General features: G+C 48.0%; 1 pseudogene; it reads right to left on the bottom strand.

The window, feature by feature from the left end:
* Positions 1–20841: 20841 nt before the first annotated feature.
* LOC118569458 lies at positions 20842–21183 on the bottom strand (annotated as a pseudogene).
* Positions 21184–22181: the final 998 nt, after the last annotated feature.

The following is a 22181-nucleotide window of genomic DNA, read 5'->3' on the forward strand; positions in this document are numbered from 1 at the left end:
ATCCAGACTCCCTGTGTATTTCCCATCTTTATGTGGCTTTCCCCTTTATATTACTTTACTCTTTCTTTAAAGACTTTATCATTTTTAAACTTTATTTTTCCCTATGACTGTCTATACCCATTTTCTTTTTCTTAAGCACCTACGAACATTTTTAAGCACACTGTGACCTGTTCAGAGGTATTTCCAGTCTGGACCTGCATTACTGTGCACCATAGTGTTCTCTGACTTCCTGAGCCTAACTGTAAACTTGCCATGTGGCTTTGTGCCGGCGGCTGACTCCACCCCACTTGGGTCTGTGGGAGCTCAGCTTTATGACCCTTGGGCTTGGCGGAGAGCTGTGTTTAACTGGAAGCTGCATTTAACCGGGAGCTACATTTAGCTGCTCCAGCTCTCGGGAGTTGGTGCCCACACTGTGGCAGGTGTTTTTATTTAGCTGGTTTCTATTTAACGTGCTGGCTGCTCAGGTGCTCACTGTGCAGCAGAATTGTGCCTCTATACACTATGAGCACCAGGCTACCACAAAGTCATGTTTTTTTTTTCTTTTTTCTTTTTCTTTCTTTTATTTCCAGCTTTCGCAGGCCCTATGTAGAAACACATGACCCATTTTGGGCACCAAATGTAGTTGGAATTTTCTTTGGGCTGCCAACCAGCTCTCAAATAAAGACATGGACACTTATTAATTATGAAAGCTCGGCCTTAGCATAGGCTTGTCCCATTAGCTCTTTTAACTTAATTTGACCTGTTTCTATTCATCTATGATTTGCCTTGGGGCTTTTTTTTTTTTTTTAACCTTTTTTCCATTCTGTATGTCCTACTTTCCTGCCTTTTCTCTGTCTATCTGGCTGACCCCTGGCATCTCCCTGGAGTCTCTTTTTCTTCTCTCTTGAGCCTCAATTTCTCCTCCTACTTACTCCCCCTGTCTGGAAGTTCCTCCTCTGTTGCTGTTGGCCATTTAGCTTTTTATTAGACTAATCAGGTGCCTTAGGCAGGCAAGGTAAAACAGCAACACATCTTTGCATAGTTAAACAAATATTCCATAACATGTTTGGGTGGGTTCTGGCCACTTCCTGGAGATCTGCAGCTCACTAGTTGCAGTGGGAGAGTTTATGAAGCAACGTGCATACTTTGGAGGAGACAGGTTTGCAGCTGCTCATTTCAAGAGCGTCAAGCTCTCTACATACTGAGGTGGATCTGAGACTCTATGTAGAGGCCACAACTTGCCCAGTGTGACTGTTCTGATTGGTTACTGCCAGTGGACTGAGGGTTTCCAGGCCCTGCTCCAACCCAGCTGCAGCTAGTGGCTCCATCCACACCCTCTCCCCTAGTGTCTGCACAGGCCAGAAGAGGGTGTCAGATCCCCTGGCGTCACAGGTGGTTATGAGACGCCTATTGTTGGGAACCAAACTGGTCCTTTGCAAGAGTATCAAGTGTTCTTCACTACAGAGCCATCCCACCAGCCCTGAGCCTGCATTTTAACACAGTCCATGTGAGTGTGCATATGTGATAGGCATATTAAAATCTGGGAAATGCTGTCGGGCCTCACCCAGAAGCTGTGACATGCACATGTGAAAATGAAGTATGTGTTTGTTCTGGTTGTCCCTCACTTCTGATTAATATTCTCTTCCCTGTGGTGGCCTTCCTGCTCCTGCTCTGCCCTTTCTTCGGTCACTCCCATTAACAATTTGTCCATTCTTTGGAGGCAGTGAAAAAAGCCTTCTGCAAATATGCCCAGCAGCTCACGGGCAGAGGCGATAACTTACTCAACCAACTTGATACTTATTTAATTTTCCTGAGTCATCCACTCCAAAGCATTTTTAAAAAAGTCATTTCTGAAACCTTTGGATAGGCCATTTGTTGGCCTGTAAGACCTTCTCCCCAGAGAGGCTGGTAATTATACCTGAAATGAAAAAGCTCTGTTATTAGAAATAATATTTGGCCTTGTAAAACTAGATAAGTTGGGTGGAAGAGGCCTGAAAGCAGGGACAAGCTATGTCCACAGTCCCCACTACTGTGCTTTGACAAAGGCGGAGAGACCCGGCGGGAAAGACAAGTCCGGGAAGCTGCTTTGGGAAATGTGCTCTCCACATCTAGATTTAAGTAGTGTCAAATGTTCAACTAAGCCCCAGTCACCCTGGCTGCCTCTCTACCATCACAGAAAGTTCTGCTGGGTTGTGTCTGGGAAGTCATTTGGTGGGCACATTCCTGGTGTGACAGAATTCCTGAAACGACTTAAGACAGAAGGGACTTATTTCTGCTTGTCGTTTCTCAAGTTTAGTCCATAACCCTTGGTTCTGTGGCTTACTGGCCTGCGGTGAGGCAGCATGTCATGGAGGCCGCAGGAGCATGTGGTGGAAGCAAGGAGAGAAAGGGGAGGACACAGTTCCCAAGGACATACCCCCAGGTACGCACTTCCTCTAGCAGGACCCATTTTTTGAGGTTTCTAGAACCTTCCCCAAATAGTACCTGTTGCAGGATATTTGCTCACACTGTGAACCCTGAGATTGCTTTCTTTCTTTCTTTCTTTCTTTCTTTCTTTCTTTCTTTCTTTCTTTCTTTCTTTCTTTCTTTCTTAAGCTGAGGATCGAACCCAGGGTCTTGTGCTTGCTAGGCAAGTGCTCTACCACTGAGCTAAATCCCCAACCCGAGATTGCTTTATTTAAATTGACCATAGGTCAAGAGGTGGAGCAGGCAGCCAGTTGACTGGAAGTAACCATAGAGAATGAGTGAGGGGAAGTCAGGAGGAAGAGGAGGAGGAGGAGGAGGAGGAGGAGGAGAGAGAGAGAGAGAGAGAGAGAGAGAGAGAGAGAGAGAGAGAGAGAGAGAGAAGGGAGGGACATGGGTTGGAGGAGTTTGGTTTCAAATGGTGGAGGAGAGAGCCCTCTTTCTGGGACACTGGCAGAGGAGGAAGATCAGCTGTCTGCTTTCTCTGCCTCTCTGAGCTAGCAGGTTTTCACCTCAGCATCTGACTCCTGAGTCTTTAAATAGAGACTTAATCAAAAACAAAGTTTGCCTCCCTACGTGGAGGTGACTGAGGCAGCGGCAGAGGTGGTGGCAGTGTGGTGACTGCAGTGAGGTGACAGATTCCCAGCTACAGCCTCAGCAGCAAGGTGGCGGCTGTGGATGTCTAGTCAGCAGCTGAGGCAGGTTCAGGTCCAGCTGCTTTGCTGCAGATAAAACAAGCACCCTTATCTGGGGACCAAGCTTCCAGTATTATATTCACACCAGGTTGTGATACAGGTACAGATTATTTTCTTAGTTGAGGCTTCCACTTCTCCAATGACTTTAGTTTGTGTCAAGTTGACATAAAACTATGCTTATATAGCTCCTTGTGTTATATGAAGAAGGGTTTATACAGAGAAAACATGTGTAGAGTTTCTTCCTGAAAGTCAGCGCACAAGTTCCTAGTAGTTTTCCTCTGTGTCAGCAGGAGATAGGTCTTCATCTGCCCATGCACTGGTCAACAGGAGATAGGTCTTCATCTGCCCATGCACTGGTCAACAGGAGAAAGGTCTTCATCTGCCCATGCACTGATCAGTGCTGTAGGCTGCCAGTCTATGTGCTGGTGAGTGTCCTGATGCTAACTAATGTTTTTTGCATTGGTCTTTGAAAGTGTATTCCAACATGCTTCAACATCAGTTAACTTCTTGTGCCGTAGCTACTGTGCCAACACAGGGACAATTGAGGAAGAGGATAGGACAGTCCAGTGCAGTTCAGCTCTGTCTGACTTGACAAGGTCTCAGGATTGTATCTGATTTGCTGTCATTGTCTGGGAACATCCAAGTTTCTCTTGGAGCCCAGTGTCCTCTTGTGATGACTAATCTGGGTTGTTGACCACATCTGGAATGGACTAAAACCCAAGCTGCTGGCCACTCCTGTGAGGGATTCTCCAACAGATTATCAGAGTACTTGAAGCAGGAAGACCTACCCTGAATCTGATACTTTTTGCTGCAGCCACTTAGAAGGACATGGAAGAAGGAAGCATTTGCTGTCTGCCTGCTTCTCTACTCTTCCTGGCAAGTTTGTCAGTCCTGTTGCTGTGGTTGGTTTTAAATCCAGCTTCTTCAGGATGCCAGCAGAGACCAAAGACCAGCAGCTCTCCAGGAACATCTAGGACTCCAGCACCAGAGAGAGACTGCCTCATGAACAACTGCTAGGTTCTTGGTTTCCTCCTTTCCACAGGAGACAGCCATTTTTGGATTACCTGCACCATATCCTTAAGCCAGTCTAATAAATTCCCTTTTAATATACATACCCATCCATCAGGACTGTTCCTTTTGAGGATGGCTAACACATCTCACACCATTTTTTAAAATATATAAATAAACTATACACACACACACTTTTTTTTTTTTTGTTTCTTAGTTTCTCAAGATAGGGTTTCTCTGTGTACCTGCCACGGCTGTCCTGGAACTTGCTTTGTAGACCAGACTGGCCTCGAACTCTGCCTCTGTCTCCCCAGAGCACCACTACCACCTGGTCTTCTTGCTCCATTTTAAGCCAGCCCTGGAAATGAAATCTGGACACTTCCACTTCTGCAAAGCTGAGAGAGAGAGAGAGAGAGAGAGAGAGAGAGAGAGAGAGAGAGAGAGAGAGAAATTGTTCACTTGTCCAGAAGCCCATGGGGAGGCCATTGACCTTCCTTGTTCCCCAGTTGAAGCTGTGAGAGGTTAGCACATTGATTCTGATTTTTCTACTGTTTCTTAGGATATGTAGCCGGGATGCAAATAACCACATTACTGAGCTGCAAGGGCTCTGGGTTGTCTCTGTTCAGTGAAGACAGACAGGGCAGCAGATTCTGCCTAACACTCTGAGTTACTCTGTAGCTACTATCAGTCTATACATATGCCAACAAGGGAAAGTCCACATGGCACTGCTGGCAAAGGTTGGGAGGAGCCCAAATGTCTACCGGGATTACACTCTGCAGCACCCACAGATGATGGGACACCGTGGCCCTCCACCTCAGGGCCTGCTGCAACTGCTGTGCTCTGTGTCCTCTAGCCAGGCCCTCTCCACCGACTTCCTGTCCCTCATGCCCCTGGCCTACCCATAGCCACATCTAAAGAAAGCTGTGTGAGTCAGCACAGTGGCACACTTGGTTGGGAGGCTGAGGCAGGAGGATTGCAAAAGAGTTTGAGGCCATTTTGGACTCTAATGTGAGACCATAATCTCAAAAAACAAACAAACAAAAAAGAAAACAAGAATGAACAAATAACCTGTGAGTGTAAGTTCTGGCCCATGGGAAAGAATGTGTTTAGAAAAGGGATCCGTTGCCTGTCGTCCCCCCCACCCCCTCCTTTCTATCAGCTACACCAAGGACACCATGAAGTCAGTTTGGAGAGGGCTTAGGTACAGAGCTGACTCCTGACACTTGCCACACATCTCCATTTGGACAGGAAGTTCATAACTCTGCAAAGTCATGCAGGCCTGAGAGCAGTTCATGCCCCAGACTCTGTGGGAGTCTTCCAGGTTAGAACATCTGTCTCCAGCCTCCCAGCACAGTGACAGCTATAAGGAAGAACTAGCTGGGCCCAGGGATGGCACACGCCTAGAATCCTAGCACTCAGGAGGCAGAGGCAAGAGGATCAAGAGTTTCAGGCCAGCCTGGCTACATAATGAGACTATCACACTCAGATATATTTTCATAACAGTGCAATTTTTTCAAACATTACTTTTCTTTCTCTTTCTTTCTTTCTTTCTTTCTTTCTTTCTTTCTTTCTTTCTTTCTTTTTTCCTTTCTTTCTTTCTTTTTTTTCGAGACAGGTTTCTCTGTGTAGCTTTGCGCCTTTCCTGGAACTCACTTGGTAGACCAGGTTGGCCTCGAACTCACAGAGATCCACCTGGCTCTGCCTCCCGAGTGCTGGGATTAAAGGCGTGCGCCACCACCGCCTGGCCTCAAACATTTATTTTCAATTACTATTATCTTGCCCTTAAAATCCCCCTTTATTGCCTTTTTACCCTTCCTGCATCACGCCATACACAGTAACAAATTCCAGTGGTTTTAAAGACTGAACATGAGAAACAAGCCTTGAAACTATTAGAAAAAAAAAAAAAAGCAAACTATTTTTAAGATCTCACGCAGAGAGGTGTTCTTAAAAGAGGTCACCATTCCCTACCCCTTGACCACAAAGGACAAGGGTGGTCTGATTGATTTCATTTTCAGAATAGCAAAAGATAGCACCTGAAAAATAAAAGGCAAATGGCCTTGTAGAAAAAAAGGTGAATAGGAATTTTGCAGAGGAGCAAATTTCAGTGGTTAAGGCACACAGGGAAAGATGCTCAGCCACATCAGTCATTGGGGAAATAAAAACTAAAACAAGCTGGGTGTGGTAATTCTAGCACTTGGGAGGCTGAAGCAGGAGGATCACTATGGATTAGAGAGGCAACAGTGAGTTCAAGACAGCCTAGGCTACAAAATGAAACTGTCTCAAAAACCAGCCAACCAACCAACCAGCCAGCTAACCCATCAACCATCCATCCAACCAACCAACCAACCAACCAACCAGTCAACCAATCAACTAACCAACCAACCAACCAACCAACCAACCAACAAATCAACCAACCAGTCAACCAATCAACTAACCAACCAACCAACCAATCAACTAATCAACTAACCAACCAACCAACCAACCAACCAACCAGTCAACTAATCAACTAACCAACCAACCAGCCAACCAACCAACCAACCAACCAGTCAACCAATCAACTAACCAACCAACCAACCAATCAACCAACCAGTCAACCAATCAACTAACCAACCAACCAACCAACCAACCAACCAACCAACCAACCAATCAACCAACCAGTCAACCAATCAACTAACCAACCAACCAACCAACCAACCAACCAGCCAACCAATCAACCAACCAACCAACCAGCCAACCAACCAACCAACCAACCAACCAACCAACCAACCAACCAACCAATCAGGTGGCCACCCAGTCATTCAACCATTCAGCCAGCCAGGCAACCAGGTAGCCAAGCAAGCAAACAACCAATCAACCACCAAAAATTAGCAAAACAACACTGAGATGTTATTTTTATTTGCCAGACAAAATGGAAGTGTAATGATACCAAGTGCCAACGGCACAAAAGGGAAGTGGTGGACATGTGCATGGCTGATGATCATCCACCAGAGTTCTGTGAAATGGGAGATGCTGATATCTTGTGACCAACAGCTCTGTTCCCATCTTTCCTCCCTCAACTCTTCAGCTTGTGTGTAGGAGGAGTGCTCTGTGTTGGAAAGAGCTTGAGTGTCCATCAGGAGGGGAAGGCTGAATAAGATGTGGGTGAGTGTCAAAAGAATCCTCTCTACAGCAATTAAAAAGTACTGCTGAGCCAGATGGCGGTGGCACATGCCTTTAATCCCAGTACTCAGGAGGCAGAGGCAGGAGGATCTCTGAGTTCAAGGCCAGCCTGGTCTACAGAGTGAGTTCCAGAATTGCCAATGCTACACAGAGAAACCTTGTCTCAAAAAAAAAAAAAAATGCTGTTGAAAAAGAAGAGAATGCAGAATGACACATTTAATAAGATAATTAAAAATCCTCACTCACAGGTGACACTTTCTTGTTAGTTGGGTGGGACTGGAATTGTTCTTCTAACAGTTAATTGAGATGATAATGAAGTTACCCAATCGCTTTCTTCTTTTTCTCTTCTCCCCTGTCCTCCCTAAGGACATCTTTATCCTCTTTCATGTGCTCCTTTCTACTTTTATGATCTATACACAGACATACACAGATATACTACACTACATTATACTACACACATGCACACAGACACAGAAACAGACACATATAGACACATATACAGATACATACACAGGCATACACAAATATACACACAGACACACAGACAGACACACAGAGAAGCACACACACACACACACACACACACTACACATAGGTATATACACAGATACACACAGAAATACAGACATACACAGACACACATAAATACAGATATACTTCCAGACAGAGATATACACAAAACCACACAGAAGCAAAGACACCCATACACATATGAAAACTGAAGTCTAGGATCCGTGTGTGAGAGAAAACTTGCAGTATTTGTCTTTCTGTGTCTGGGATATTTTGCTTAAGAATAATTTCTAGGGGAGAGAGAGATGGCTCATCTGCTCTTCTAGAGGACCTAAGTTCAATTTGTAGCACCCACATGGCAGCTCACAACCATCTGTAATGGGATCTGTTGCCCTTTTTCTGGCACGCAAGCCTATATGCAGACAGAGCACTCATACATAAAACACATAAACAAATGAAAAACATTTAAAAAAAAAAGAATAATTTCCAGGTCCTTCCATTTTCCTGCAGATGTCATGATTTCACTTCTTCTCGTGGCTGTATAAAATCCCATGGTGTGTTCCTTTATTTGCTCGCTGGCTGACAGGAATCTAGCCCACTTCTGCTTCCGGGGCACTGTGAACAGTACAGTAGCATGGTAAACCACAGTCTGGAAAGTAACCGACGATTAAAATATATTCTCCTTTACCTTCTAAGTCACGGTACACGTGGTTCATCAAGCAAATCTTACCGTTTCCAAATTCTGTGCTAAGTTTTAGGAATTTTTGGGTGAGCCTGGCCTGTTGTATCTGACCCTAGCCAGGTCGTCCTCCACATGCTCTATTTTCAATTTTTAAAATTCCTCAGAGAAAATGGGGATTAGCCAGAATATTTTCAAAAATAAGACTCAACAGTATGACATTTAATTATTTTATTATATTTATTTAATTTTATTAATTGATTGATTAATTATATATTTTATTTTTTGGAGATGGGGGACTAGCTACATAATTCATATTGACTTCAAATTTACAATTCTTCCACCTCAGCCCCTCAAGTTCTGGGTTCCCTGTGCCTGGCTGTGTGGCATTGGGGGAAAAACCAAAACATAAATAAAAAAAAAGCCTTCTTAGGTGTTATTTACCATTAAAAACTTTTAAAATGATTTATTTATTTTTATTTTTGTTGTATATGTGTATGTAGGTTTCCACTGAAGCCAGTGGGTGTTGGACCCCCTGGAACTGTAGTTAAAAAGGTTGTGAGCCGACATGTGGGTGCTGGGAACTGTTACCGGGTTCTTCCGACTCTCCAGTCCTCTCTCTCTCTCTCTCTCTCTCTCTCTCTCTCTCTCTCACACACACACACACACACACACACACACACACACACCACACACACACACACACACACACACACACACACACACACACACACACACACACATCTCTGATCTAAGCTGCTTTCCCTAATGCCTTGGGCTTCCCTACTCTTTCTCTAAAGCTTCTTCCCTCCATCCCTGCTGAGCGCTACACCAGCTTGACTCAAATAGCCTGGCTGGTTTTCTTCTTTTTCTTCTCCATCTTTCTCCTTTGGACTATGAACACCAAGAGAGAACCTGAATTCTCCAAGTAACACACTAACTCTGTGAGACTCCCCAGGATTTCTACTAATGAGTGCACCGCGTGTCAACGGGAAAGCAGGGGCCCTGCCACCACAGCTACTGTGTCAGGAGTTTGCAAACATCACCTTTCCCAACCACCCAGCAGCCTCTGCTCCTCTCTCGGCGCAGAGCGGGTGGTGGTAGCTTAGGCTTTGGGAAGGTGCAGGCCCTGAGCCAAGTTCCCAGAACTAGAGGGTCTGGCAAGGCTGGGTTTGAATGCACTAGGACTCTCCTCCAGGCAAGCACCCCTTCTGGCCTGGGGGTTGGCCCTGGCCCTGGGAGCCCACCCGGGAGCCAGCCAAGTGGCCCTGGCTGCCGTGGGTGGTGGAGGAAGGGCTCCCTGGTCCCACTGCTTTTCTGTGGCTTGAACAGGAAAGAGACAAAGGTTCCATTTTAGGGCTGAGGAAAAGCATTTGAGGTATTTCCATGGGAAGTAGCAGCCAACAAAAGCCGTGCTGGGTGGTGCTTTAGTTAATTGCAGGAAGGCAGGCAGGCCTCTAGGATATTACCTTTCTCGGCTGGAAAGTGTTTCTTTGGAAAACGTTTTGGTTCAGCCTAGGCCTCCTAAGTTTTAGCAGATCTGCTCGTTCATAACTATGAAGAGAGTCACCAAGTTGGTCCCCAGGGACTGGGAGGGAGGGAGGGAGAGGCAGCAGGGGCTTGAACAAACCACCCAGATGACAACTCTCTGCTAAATGATGGCTGCAAAACACTGGATTAGATTTCTCAGCCCATGGAAAGTCCTAAAGGGGGCTGCTCCCCTGAGGCCTGACTCCCCCAGATGGAAACAGACTCTATGGTGACCCCGAAGAAACGTCTCCTGCCCCTGCCATGGGGAGAGAGCAGGAAATGAAGCCAGCTCTCTTCTTAATTTTTTTTCCTTTTTAATAATGAAAAAAAAAAAAAAGAAAAAGCATTTACAAAGTTATGAATACCAGGGTGTTAGTCTCGACGCGTTGCTTTCCCAGGTGATTTACTGAATGTTTGCTATTCGAAGCGCGGGTGGGTGAGGTGACTGAGGCCACCACCTGAGATGGGCCTTCACCTGGCTTACTTCTCAGGTCACCCTGCCTAGGAGGAGATCAGTTTGTTGTGACCACAAGCCCTGACCATGTCTTCTATGCCTGCATGAGGCGTGTGTGTGTGTGTGTGTGTGTGTGTGTGTGTGTGTGTGTTACGTGCATGTGAAGACCCAAGGTCACAGCAGGCATCTTCCTCCATTACTCTTCACCTTACTGCTTTGGGGCAAGGTCTCTCACTGAATTGGGTGCCGGTTCAGCTAACCTGGGGGGTCGACAAGCCCCAGAGATCTGCCTGTCTCCACCTTCCCAGCTCTGGGCTCACATGTGTCCATGGTGTGCTCAGCTCTTACATGGGTTCTGGAGACTGACCCAGGTCCTCGTGCTTCTCCAGCAAGTACTTTACCGACGGCCCTCCTCTGTGCCTTCAGCTTTTCATGCTGGGGATGGGACTTAAGCCTCTAGGCAAGTGCTCTGCCATTCATTCAGCCACACCACTAGTTCTGGGGCAAGGCTTTTTGAAGGAGGTGAGAACAAGCATCTAGACCACTGATCCCTGCATGGGGTTCTTCCCACAGATCTGCTCCCTAAACAGAACATTACCGTTGCTGAGGGGGATTTCCATCGGGCTGTTAGACATGGACACACAAATGTATGGGTAAAAACCCAGTGTCGTCCCCTTCTTCCAGGATCCCCTACCCCCAACGTGAACACTGTCACAGGTGAGGCCCTTGGGATCCTCAAACCCCCCTCCCCCCTGCTCTGCCTGGGCTGCTCCGGTTTCTGCTCCTTCCTGCCTCTGCTCTGAACCTGGCTCCCTCATGGCTGCCCTATGTGGGTGGGAAGTGCCCCTGGGACATTCGTCCCTATTCCTGGATCCCTTTCTCCTGGGCCAGCAACTAGCCAGGGCCCTCTGCTGGGGTCCCTGCTCCTGTTAGTGACCATTTACTGTTCAGGGCTAGAGATGGTCAGGACTCTGGGTGGTTCGTCTTCCCTGGCTGGTTTCCTTCACTTCAACCTTATAAAGTATGGGCAGCTGGCTTCCAGGGAGGCAGCCTCCAGGCACGTCCCACCATACCCATAAGCTGCAAAAATACTGGGTTCTGGAGGGAAAAAATTCTATCTGATTGAAGCAGAGAAAAATGACAGTTCTGAGCAAGCCATGGCTCTCTGTATGAAGTTTTGTGGGATCTGTGTTTGGGGCTCTATGAACTTCCTGAAAAAAATAGAGGAGTAGGCTCCCGCTAATAGTCTGGAGCAGTGGCCACATGTCCTTGCCTTCTGAGGGTGCAGAGACCTACTGTGTGCTCATCCACAGTCACAGGGCTGCCCAGTGGTCCCCCCAGGAGCCTCCTCAGGGCTGCCATGCCTATGGCCAGCAGGGGTCGCTGCTGCCCAGCACAAGGCACCCAGGCTGTGGACCTTGGTGCCCAGAAGGCAGCCCTCTCCAAATACCTTGGGAAGTTTTCCTTTCCAACAGATTAGAAACCTGCCCACTCTGCACTTCTGACTAAGTGAATGAGCGAACTCCTTTCTTTGTCTCCCTGAAAAGACCCCATGGAGGTTTGCGGGGCTGCAACCTCAGAGTGAGCAGCAGTGAAGCCTTCCAGCGCCTTGTCTGCCAGGCCAAGCTGCCTGGGCATCAGCTACTTTCAGTTCCTCTCCTACAGGCTACGCTGATGGGAGCATTCCCAGCCATGTGGTGCAAGAGGAACTTGGTGGGGAGGGGGTGTGTGTCAGAGTCACTAAGCAACTTGTCCAACATGGAGTTCAAAGTGAAGAGACACACCAGGCCCCAGATTCTGTAAAATCAGCCCTGGGCACTGGGTGAGCTGCCCAAGCTGAGTGTGTTTTTAGGGTGTGTGTCAAGCATGTCAGGCCAGCATGTTGTTCCCGATTTCAGGACAGCTGACAGATTCCTCAGCAAGTCCCTTCAATCAGGAGTAGGGATGCTTTTATCAAGATGGATGGTCAATGTGCCGGCTCTTATCTGTGCCCACATGGTCTGGGCAGGGCCACTATTGCTTTCACGGGTAGCAATTAAAGAAAAATGCCCTGTCTGGATGAGCACAGCTCTGCAAAGGATCCTCGCTCCCACTGACCTCCTTAGTGTGACCCATTTACGTAGTGCACAAACTGTACAATGGTTCAGGGTGTCCCTGCCAACAGTCTCTTGTTTCTATAAAGGATCCATAAGCTTTGGGGGAGGATTGATCAGAAAGGAGGTGAGATGGAGACACCCCGACCTGGCTGATACTTTCCCCAGCCAGTCATCACCCCTGGAGAGCATGCAGACATGCTACTCAGAATGACAAGGTAAAGGAACATACTCACCCTTGCACAAGTGTGTTAAACCCTTGAGGCAGATGGACAGTGATGGTGGTACAGACCACAGGGGACAGGGAAGTGGGGCCGAGGGAGAGGCCTGGCTTCTCGTACTTCAGGCCCAGGCCAGAATGAGCCAGGCCCGAGCAAAAAAGTAGCTGCGGAGGCCAGGTGTGGCGGTGACTCCTTCCCCTCACAGGCTTTCCTGGAGGTTTATTCCCATGCCATATCAATGTTCTTTCTGGAAACTTCTATCAGAAATTCCGAGCTGGGCGCTGGAGAGATGGCTCAGCGGTTAAGAGCACTCGCTGTTCTTCCAGAGGACCCGGGTTCCATCCATCCCTAGCACCCATGTGGCAGCTCACAACTGCCTGTAACTCCAGTTCCAGGGGATCTGACACTTGCACACATGCAGGCAAAACATGAAATAAAAATAAATAAATTATATATATTAGAAAAAGGGGCCGGGTGGTGGTGGCGCATGCCTGTAATCCCAGCACTTGGGAGGCAGAGGCAGGTGGATCTCTGTGAGTTCGAGGCCAGCCTGGTCTACAGAGTGAGTTCCAGGACAGGCTCCAAAGCTACACAGAGAAACCCTGTCTCAAAAAAACAAAAACAAACAAAAACAACAACAAAAAAAAGAAAAGAAAAAAGAAAAAAGAAAAAGAAAAAGAAGTTCTGAACTGTCCCCTGTCCATTGTCCCAGCTCCTGTTTGGAGTCATGGAACCTGAAGGGAAAGTCACAGCTGATGGGAGCCATAAGCCTAAGTGATCCTTGACACACATGCTGCCATATTTGGGTTTCTCTCCTCTTTTTCTACATGTAGGCCTTGCTTATGTCTCCATAGCACCAGAATCTCTTCTCAGAAATACCAGAACTTTTTCTCAGAAGTCAGGTGACCTGGCTGCAGTTAGGCAAGAATAGATAACCCCCATAGCAACATTCCCCGTTGGCTGAACAACCCATGCTTGCACCCCCCTTTGCCTTTGCCTATATCTGCCGTAAGAGGAAAATAAAATTGTGGAGCTTGATCAGACGTCCTGTCTTGCTCTCATCCTTTGTGTCTCTTGTCCCTCTCATTCGCCGGCCCTCCCTTGAGACCCAGCTGGCCGGGGCACACAGCTCCATACAGTGCTGAGAGGACTCGAGGGCCGGGGCTATGACAGCGAGACTTGGAAGGAGCAAGCCCCTCAAGGGTGTGTGTGGCCTGGGAGGGTGCTGGTCTTGCACAGGGTCTTTACATCTCCGTTGTGTGCTCAAGTTGACCCTGACCTGGGCCTGGGCCAAGCTTTCCATGCTTCCTTAGTGCCCTCCCCCTGCAGGAGGGCACAGCAGCCCCCAGCCATGGACTTTGGGTGTAGGTGACTGGCTCTCTTCGACTTGGTGGGTGGGTCATCTCAAAGACCAAATTCTGCTCTACCCACGTACCAGAGCACGGCTCTCAGCTTGACCAAGGGCTGGAGTCTTTTCCTCTGAAGTCTGGCTTCTTTCAGAAGGTGCTGGAAAGGATGGTAAGAGCCCATCAGGCAGGGAGGGCAGTGTATAGACAGTGTCCCAGGGATGTCACCCCGTACTGGGCTTTTCACAGGGAGGTCAGTGTACAGACAATGTCCTTGGGGGGGTGGTCACCCTGCACTGGGCTCTCTGCAGGGAGGGCAGTGTGCAGATAGTGTCTGGTGGGGGGAGGGTCACCCTGTACTGGGCTATCTGTAGGGAGGGCCATGTGCAAACAGTGTCCTGGGGGTCACCCCCACACTGGGCTGTCTGCAGGGGGTCAGTGTGCAGACAATGGCTTGAGGATGGCTCACCCTGCACTGTGGTATCTCACCAAGAACTTGAACTGAACTGAACCATGACCCCAAATTGGAAAACACGGCTCCAATTCACCAAACCCCAAACTGAACCCAAGTATTATTACTTTTTGACTGCACTCCGAATCCCACGAATGTTTTCTCTTAAATACCTACCAAACCAGTTTGAACTAGACACAAACATATGCGTTTTCTAAAACCACTGGACCTGAACTTCAAAATAATCTCCCATCCGAGGCAATGTGAGACTTGGTGGACTTGGGTGTGTCCTGGTCATAGCAGCTGGAAAGCCCCCCTTGTGGCCCATGTCCCTCTCCTTCCCTTGGGACTTAAACTTCACCGCCAAGCTTTAAAAATGGAAATAGAATTTGCATACATTAGAGTGTACTTAAATGCACACTTGGGTAAATGTTGACAAATACATGTATGTAAGAGCTCGGCTAGTCAAGACGTAGCACATTTCTGTTAGTCTGGAATATTCTTTGCTCTTTCCCAGGCCATCTTGCTGCCACACACAATCTCGTTCTGATTTCTGTCTCCTTTGTTTTTTGTCTGAAGTATCTTAATAACCCCCATCCCTGTCTTAGAAAAAGAGAGGACACGGAAATACCAATTTTAGTGACAGGACAAAGGAGGCCACAGAGTGGGGGAGTGGCTGAGCTGGACAGGGGTCTGGCTGCTCACTTCTGTTATTCCACGTTAGCCTTCTTCTGGATTAGAGAACTCTCCTGGGGTGGGTGCTTCCAGCAGCTTCCTTAGGGAGTGGAGCCCTATCTGCCTCTAGGCACCACGGGACATGCTTGCCCCCTAAGTGGGCTGCTTCCCCCCTATTCTCTTGCAGATTCTTGTCAACAGAGAGCAAGTCTTCCTGCATACTGTTGTCTGGGCTGCACCATTCAGCACACAGGGACTTGTAGGGCTCCGGCACATCCTTGTGACAGTGTCCTGCCCTGGGCCAGGTCCCCTGTCTCCAGTCTGTCTGTGTGTGGTGTCTGTTGGAGGCTCTGTCTGCTTGTTGTGTACAGACAAACTATGTGACCCCCTGAGAGCAACGCCTGTCTCTCTGAGCCACTGAGCAGCGGAACATTGAGCAGGCTCCCAGGCCTGGCTTCCTGGGGAGACATTTTCCAGGTCTACAACAATGTTGAGTTTGATTTGATTTCCCCCTTTGCAGGCGATTGTGTGGTTTGGGGTGTTTTGCTACTAGTTATAATCCCATAAAGCACAGCTGCTGAGATTTTTCCAAGAGGGCCGCTTTCAACCACCCTCGTTGAAAAGGTTCTAATTTATTTCAGGCCTGTGGGAACCCAGCCTGAGCTCAAGACAAAGGCGTCCTGTGTTGATGTAATTGCCCTGCGAGTGTCTCCCGGGGGGAGGTTCTGCCATCCAGAGCCACCTTGCTGTCCTCCACGACTCTCAGAGGGACATAGCAGTCCCCAAGCCTAGTGGGGCTCAGGAGCCAGGACCGGCTTCTTGGCTGGCCCATTTCCTGTGTTCACAGACCTCATTCCTCAGCCAGTCATGTTAGTGTGAATTAATCTGATTGCTCCTCTTCTGGTTTTACATGGAGCCAAGTCCTGCCTACTGAGGGGTGACAGTTTGGGTGAAAAGATTGATGAAGAGGGAATTTCAGCTAACTAGAGCTCAAGCAGGGGTGGACCTGGTGGAACTTAAGAGTAGAGTGGTCTGGCTCCCCAGCGGAACACAGGCATTGGCGGTTTGAGCAGTCTAGATAGCTAGCTTGCTTTGGGGATCTCTGTGCCTCCCAAGCACTGGGACACAGACAGGCTGCTATGCCTACATGCGTGTTGGGGATCTGAACTCCTGCCAGTGAATCAAGTGCTTTAAGCTGCTGAGATTGGTCAGCTGCCCCCTCCCCCGCCTCCACTGGACTCTAAACTCTACAGTGACAGCCCAGCGCCAGAGGGTGTGGGAGGAGTTTTTGCTGTTTGTTAGATCCCAGAAGTGTCTTCATTTGAGTTTAACTGGAGCTGATTGTAACTGCTTCCCAGTGGGAAACTCCAGGGAGTCCTGTGGAGGTGACTGTGTTCAAGGCCCTGCATCCTATGACACTTGCGAGGTGATTTCCACAGAGCCACGGGGATTCATTTCTCTCTGAGGAAGAGGAAGTTGCCTAGCAGGGAGCACTAGCCTACTCAGCCATGGGCTCACCTTCCCTCAGAGGCACCTAGCAAGGCCACAGAGTCAGGTGAGCCCCAAGCTGTGCAAGGCAGAAGTCCTCCTGTGACCTCTGATTCTTGGAGGTTAGGGACAGAGCACTGGCACCCTGGGGACCCAAGGGGCCAGAAGAGTCACTCTGAAAATTGGACCTCTAGGGGTCACGACTTTTGTCATGTCCATCTGAGTGCTTATTTTTATGTAATATATATATATATATATCTTTAGGCTGGCCGGCCTGTGTGTGTGTGTGTGTGTGTGTGTGTGTGCGCGCGCGTTTGCTTGTGTATATGTACATGTCAGTGCACATCTTCTGTATGTGCACATGTTAAGCCATAGGTCAACCCCAGGGCATGTTTCTCAGGAGCCATTCTCCACGAGATGCAGGAATCTTCTTCCCTCAGGGTGACAGCGTGTGCCTTCTTGCTCTAAATAAGATACTCTCTAGCCCTTACTGGGGTCTGTGGCGTTTTAGCTGAAATGAGTGTACCCAAGGGGAATGGTGACATTCAAAAATGTTCCACAGAAGCAGCTGCTTCCTTTCTTCTGGGACCTGAGTTGGAGAATCTCCCAGGACCACGAGATGTCTCTGAGATATGCTGGTTGAGGGGTGTTGGAGACAGTAAGAGCAAGGCACCCCCTTTCAGATGTGTTTTTCTCCTGGGTGAACTCAGACACCTCAGTTACGCAGCCTGCTAATTTCCTCAAGGTTAATAGGATTTAAGAAGATTTGAGGAAACAATGGTTTCTTCTCTGCTCCCAGTTCACCCCTTCAGGCCTTATTTTGCTTCAACTAGTAGTTTGGGTTCTAGCCTTCTAGACTTTTCCATGTTTTTGTAAACATGCATGAGTGTTTTTATTTGTACATGGCTGGTGCTGTGAATTCCATTCTTGCTGTCCCTGATTTGTTGTTTAATTCCTGGTCTCCATGGCCTTCTCCAAATTCATGGGGAGGCTGTGAACAGTCTTCCCCTTGTCACAAACAGCTCTTTAGAAAACACCCCTCTGTGAGCTCAGTGTGTTAGTCAGGGTTTCTATTGCTGTGGAGAGACGCCATGGCCACGGCAACTCTTACAAAGAAAATATTTCGTTGGGGTGGTGGCTCATAGCTTCAGAGGTCCAGTCCATTGTCATCGTGGTGGGGAGTGTGGTGGCATGCAGGCAGATGTGGTGCTGGAGCTGAGACGTAGGTCATGCAGACAACAGGAAGTTGGCTGACACACTGGGCGGTATCCTAAGCATAGGAAACCTCAAAGCCCGCCCCACAGTGACACACTTCCTCTAAGAAGGCCACACCCACTCCAACAAAGCCACACCTCCTAATAGTGCCACTTCCTATGAGATTATAGGGCCAATTACATTCAAACTACCACACTCAGACGTTTTTCTACTTTTTTTTTTTTTTTTTGGTATGTGGTATACATGGGCATGTATGTGTGTTTTTGCATGTGTGGGAAGGTGCATATGTGTGTGTGTACATGTGGAGGCCTCAATTGCTCTTCCACCTTATTCTTTGAGGCAGGGTCTCTCAGTCAAGCTTCGAGCTTGCAGATATGGTTTGATCTTGCTAGGCACTGGGGATCCTCTGTTTCTGCCTTCAGAGGCATGAGTCCTTATGCTCATCCAGCATTTGCATGGGTTCTGCAGACCTGGACTTTGTGGTAAGCACTTTCATCACTGGGCCAGCCCTCTACCTTGTTTTGGCATGAGGAGGTCAAGTGTGGTGCACAGATGGAGCACTACTTGAAGCTGCTGGTTCATGTGGCTCCTTAGGATCGGCTGGGTACCAGGCTGATGCACTTTCCTTGCACCTCAGTGCATAGGGTGGGGGGAGGGGCCTTCACTCTGGGGATCAGGTCTGGCTGCACAGTCTGAGGTGGCCTCAGAATCTGTATTTCTAATAAGCTCTGAGGGAGCTCAAGGTGCTGGTTTATACCGTGCTTTGAGGAATGAGGCTCCAGTTTGGTCAAAAGCCTGTACCCCAGGTTTCTTTCTTTCTCTCTCTCCCTTCCTTCCTTTCTTCCTTCCTTCTTTCTTTCCTTCCTTCCTTCCTTCCTTCCTTCCTTCCTTCCTTTTTTTAAAAAGATTTATTTATTCATTATGTACACTTGTTCTGTCTGCATGTGTCCCCGAGGCCAGAAGAGAACATTAGATCTCATTATAGATGGTTGCTGGGAATTGAACTCAGGACCTCTGGAAGAGTAGCCAGTGCTCTTAACCTCTGAGCCATCTCTCCAGCCCCTACCCCAGGTTTCTTAAGGGGGGGGCAGTGTCTCTATACACCTCTGATTGGGTAGGCATTTTGATCACAGACATGGCAAGCACCCCAGGTAGATGCACTCCTAGCCCCTCCTGGTCCTGGATGGAGAAAGGCCCCACAAGATTGGTTAGTTGAGAAGCCTGGGACCATGGGGGAAGCTGACTTGTACATGGCATCCATGAACCAGGGCTGAGCCAGAGGCTGAGGTCCCTGATCCCAATGGTTGCCACACATGGGCACTTCTGGGTCCTGGATCCGATCCTTGTCTGATGCCTTCTTCCCGTGTCTCACAATTAAGCCTTCAGGGTGGTGGATGGAGAAGATGGTGGGCCTAGCAGAGTGAATTTGTTGGGCATGGCCCTTCTGTGGTGAGGGCATCCACTGGGTTTGGACAGTTCTGGTTGTGTTCTCTTACCAGGCTCCATCATGGCAGGAGGGAGAGGGTAAAGCGGGGATGCTTACTGGGCTCAGTAGTCATTTCTTCCACCCTTGTCTGCTAGTAAGCCCCTGCAGTGCCCTAGCAACAGAACCTTCATTCACTCACTCATTCATTCACTCACTCACTCAGAAACCATTTCCTGTTAGGTCAGGAGATGCTGGTCTACATGCCACACACGGAGTGGCAAGATTTATATTTCTTTTCCTTTCCTTTCTTTCTTTGTTTTTGTTTATCAAGACAGGATTTTGTTGTTGTTTGTTTTTGCTATTTTGAGGGGCCTGCCACCCAGCTCCAAAATAAATCACATATGGAGGCTTATTCTTTCTTTTTTTTCTTCGAGACAGGGTTTCTCTGTAGCTTTGGAGTCTATCCTGGACTAGCTCTGTAGACCAGGCTGGCCTCGAACTCACAGAGATCCACCTGCCTCTGCCTCCTGAGTGCTGGGATTACAGGCGTGCGCCACCACCACCCGGCCTAGAGGCTTATTCTTAATTATAAATGCTTGGCCTTAGCTTGGCTTGTTTCTTGCAACTTTCCTTAACTTAAATTGTTCCATCACCTTTTGCCTCTGGACTTTTCCTATTCTCTTACTTCTGCAAATCTTACTCTTACTCTGTGGCCTGCTGTGTAGCTGGGTAACTAGCCCCTGGAGTCCTCTTCCCTCTCTGGCTATCTCTTTTTTTCCTCCCAGATTTCTTCTTCTATATTTTCTCTCTGCCTGCCAACCCCACCTATCCTTTTTCCTGCCTTGCTATTGGCCATTCAGCTCTTTATTAGACCATTAGGTGTTTTAGACAGGCACAGTAACACAGCTTCACAGAGTTAAACAAATGCATCGTAAACAAAAGTAACACACCTTAAAATAATATTCCACAACAGGGTTTCTCTGTGTATCCCTGGCTATCCTGGAACTTGCTCTGTAGACCTGGCTGGCCTCAAACTCAGTGAGATCTGCCTGCTTCTGCCTCCTGAGCCTGAGTGCTGGGGTTAAAGGCGCGCGCCACCACTGCCTGGCTTCTCTTTCTTTCTTTCTTTCTTTCTTTCTTTCTTTCTTTCTTTCTTTCTTTCTTTCTTTCTTTCTTTCTTTCTTTCTTTCTTTCTTTCTTTCTTTCTTCTTTCTTCTTTTTCTCTTGAAAACAGGTTTTTCTGGACGGTGGTGGTGCATGCCATTAATCCCAGCACTTGGGAGGCAGAGCCAGGCAGCTCTGTGTGAGTTTGAGGTCAGCTTGGGCTACAGAACGAGACCCAGAACAGGCACCAAAATGACACAGAGAAACCCTGTCTCAAAAAACAAAACAAAACAAAACAAACAAAAAAACACCCAGGTTTTTATTGATCATATTAACAAAAGAGATTTAATCAAAAACACCAAAGCCCGTATTACCACCAGAGTCCTCAGATTCTTCTTTCTTTGGTTCCACTTTCTTCTTCTCAGGAGGGGCAGCAGCAGTGGAGGTGGTGGGACCCCTGCTAGCTTAGTTGCAGCTCCTGGAGCAGGCTCACCAGCCCCTAATTGCAGAGGAGGCTCCCGGTGTTGACTTCGGCCAGGGCCTTTGCAGACAAGCTAAACCAGAAAGGTTTAACATTGGCACCAGCTGCTTCAATGAGGGCATTGATCTTATCTTTCAAGACATTATTTTGTTGCTGTGCAGGATGAGGATGGAGTAGGTGCAGGTGAACTTGGAGATGGAGGCCATGTTGCAGAATGCCAGCATGGTGTTCATCTTCAGATGAACTGAGGGCCAACTCAGCCTTAGCTTCCTCGGAAGGGGAAGGAAGGAGCACTGGGAGACAGCTGAGGAAAGACATGGCCTTATATCCTTACAGTTGTAGCTACACTATAGTGGTAGGAACACGGCCCCCTGGATGGCAGCCTGATGTGAGATTGTGAATGCACTTGGAATACTGTGAGATTTAAAATATAGATTTATTTGTATTATTTTTAACTTCCGCCTGTGTGTGTGTGTGTGTGTGTGTGTGTGTGTGTGTGTGTGTGTGTGCGCGCGCGCCTGTGTGTAGATATTCATATGTGATTATATGTTCCAGAGACAGTCAGAGGCATCAGATCCTCTAGAGCTGGAGTTTCAGGTGGCTGTGGGCTACTTGATGTGGGCACTGGGAACTGCACTTAGGTCTTCTGGAAGAGAAGTGTGTGTTTTAAACTACTGAGTTATCTCTCCTGCTCATTTTTTTTTTTTTTTTTTGCAACATGATTTCATGGTTTTCAAACACGAATTTTGTAGATGACAATATCATGTAGTGATGTCAGGAGGTGGGGGCATGACTGCTAGAACATCTTTGAGATGTGAGGAGGTGGGGCATGCCTTCTAGAACATCTCTGAGATGTGAGGAGGTGGGGCATGCCTGCTAGAACATTTCTGAGATGTGAGGAGGTGGGGCATGCCTTCTGGAACATCTCTGACATGTGAGGAGGTGGGGCATGCCTGCTAGAACATCTCTGAGATGTGAGGAGGTGGAACATACCTTCTGGAACATCTCTGAGATGTGAAGGGGTGGGGCATGCCTGCTAGAACATCTCTGAGATGTGAGGAGGTGGGGCATGCCTTCTGGAACATCTCTGAGATGTGAAGGGGGTGGGGCATGCCTTCTGGAACATCTCTGAGATGTGAGGAGGTGGGGCATGCCTTCTGGAACATCTCTGAGATGTGAAGAGGTGGGGCATGCCTGCTAGAAC

Source organism: Onychomys torridus, chromosome 18 (genome assembly GCF_903995425.1).
Source record: "Onychomys torridus chromosome 18, mOncTor1.1, whole genome shotgun sequence".
In the NCBI taxonomy this organism is placed as follows: Eukaryota; Metazoa; Chordata; class Mammalia; order Rodentia; family Cricetidae; genus Onychomys; species Onychomys torridus.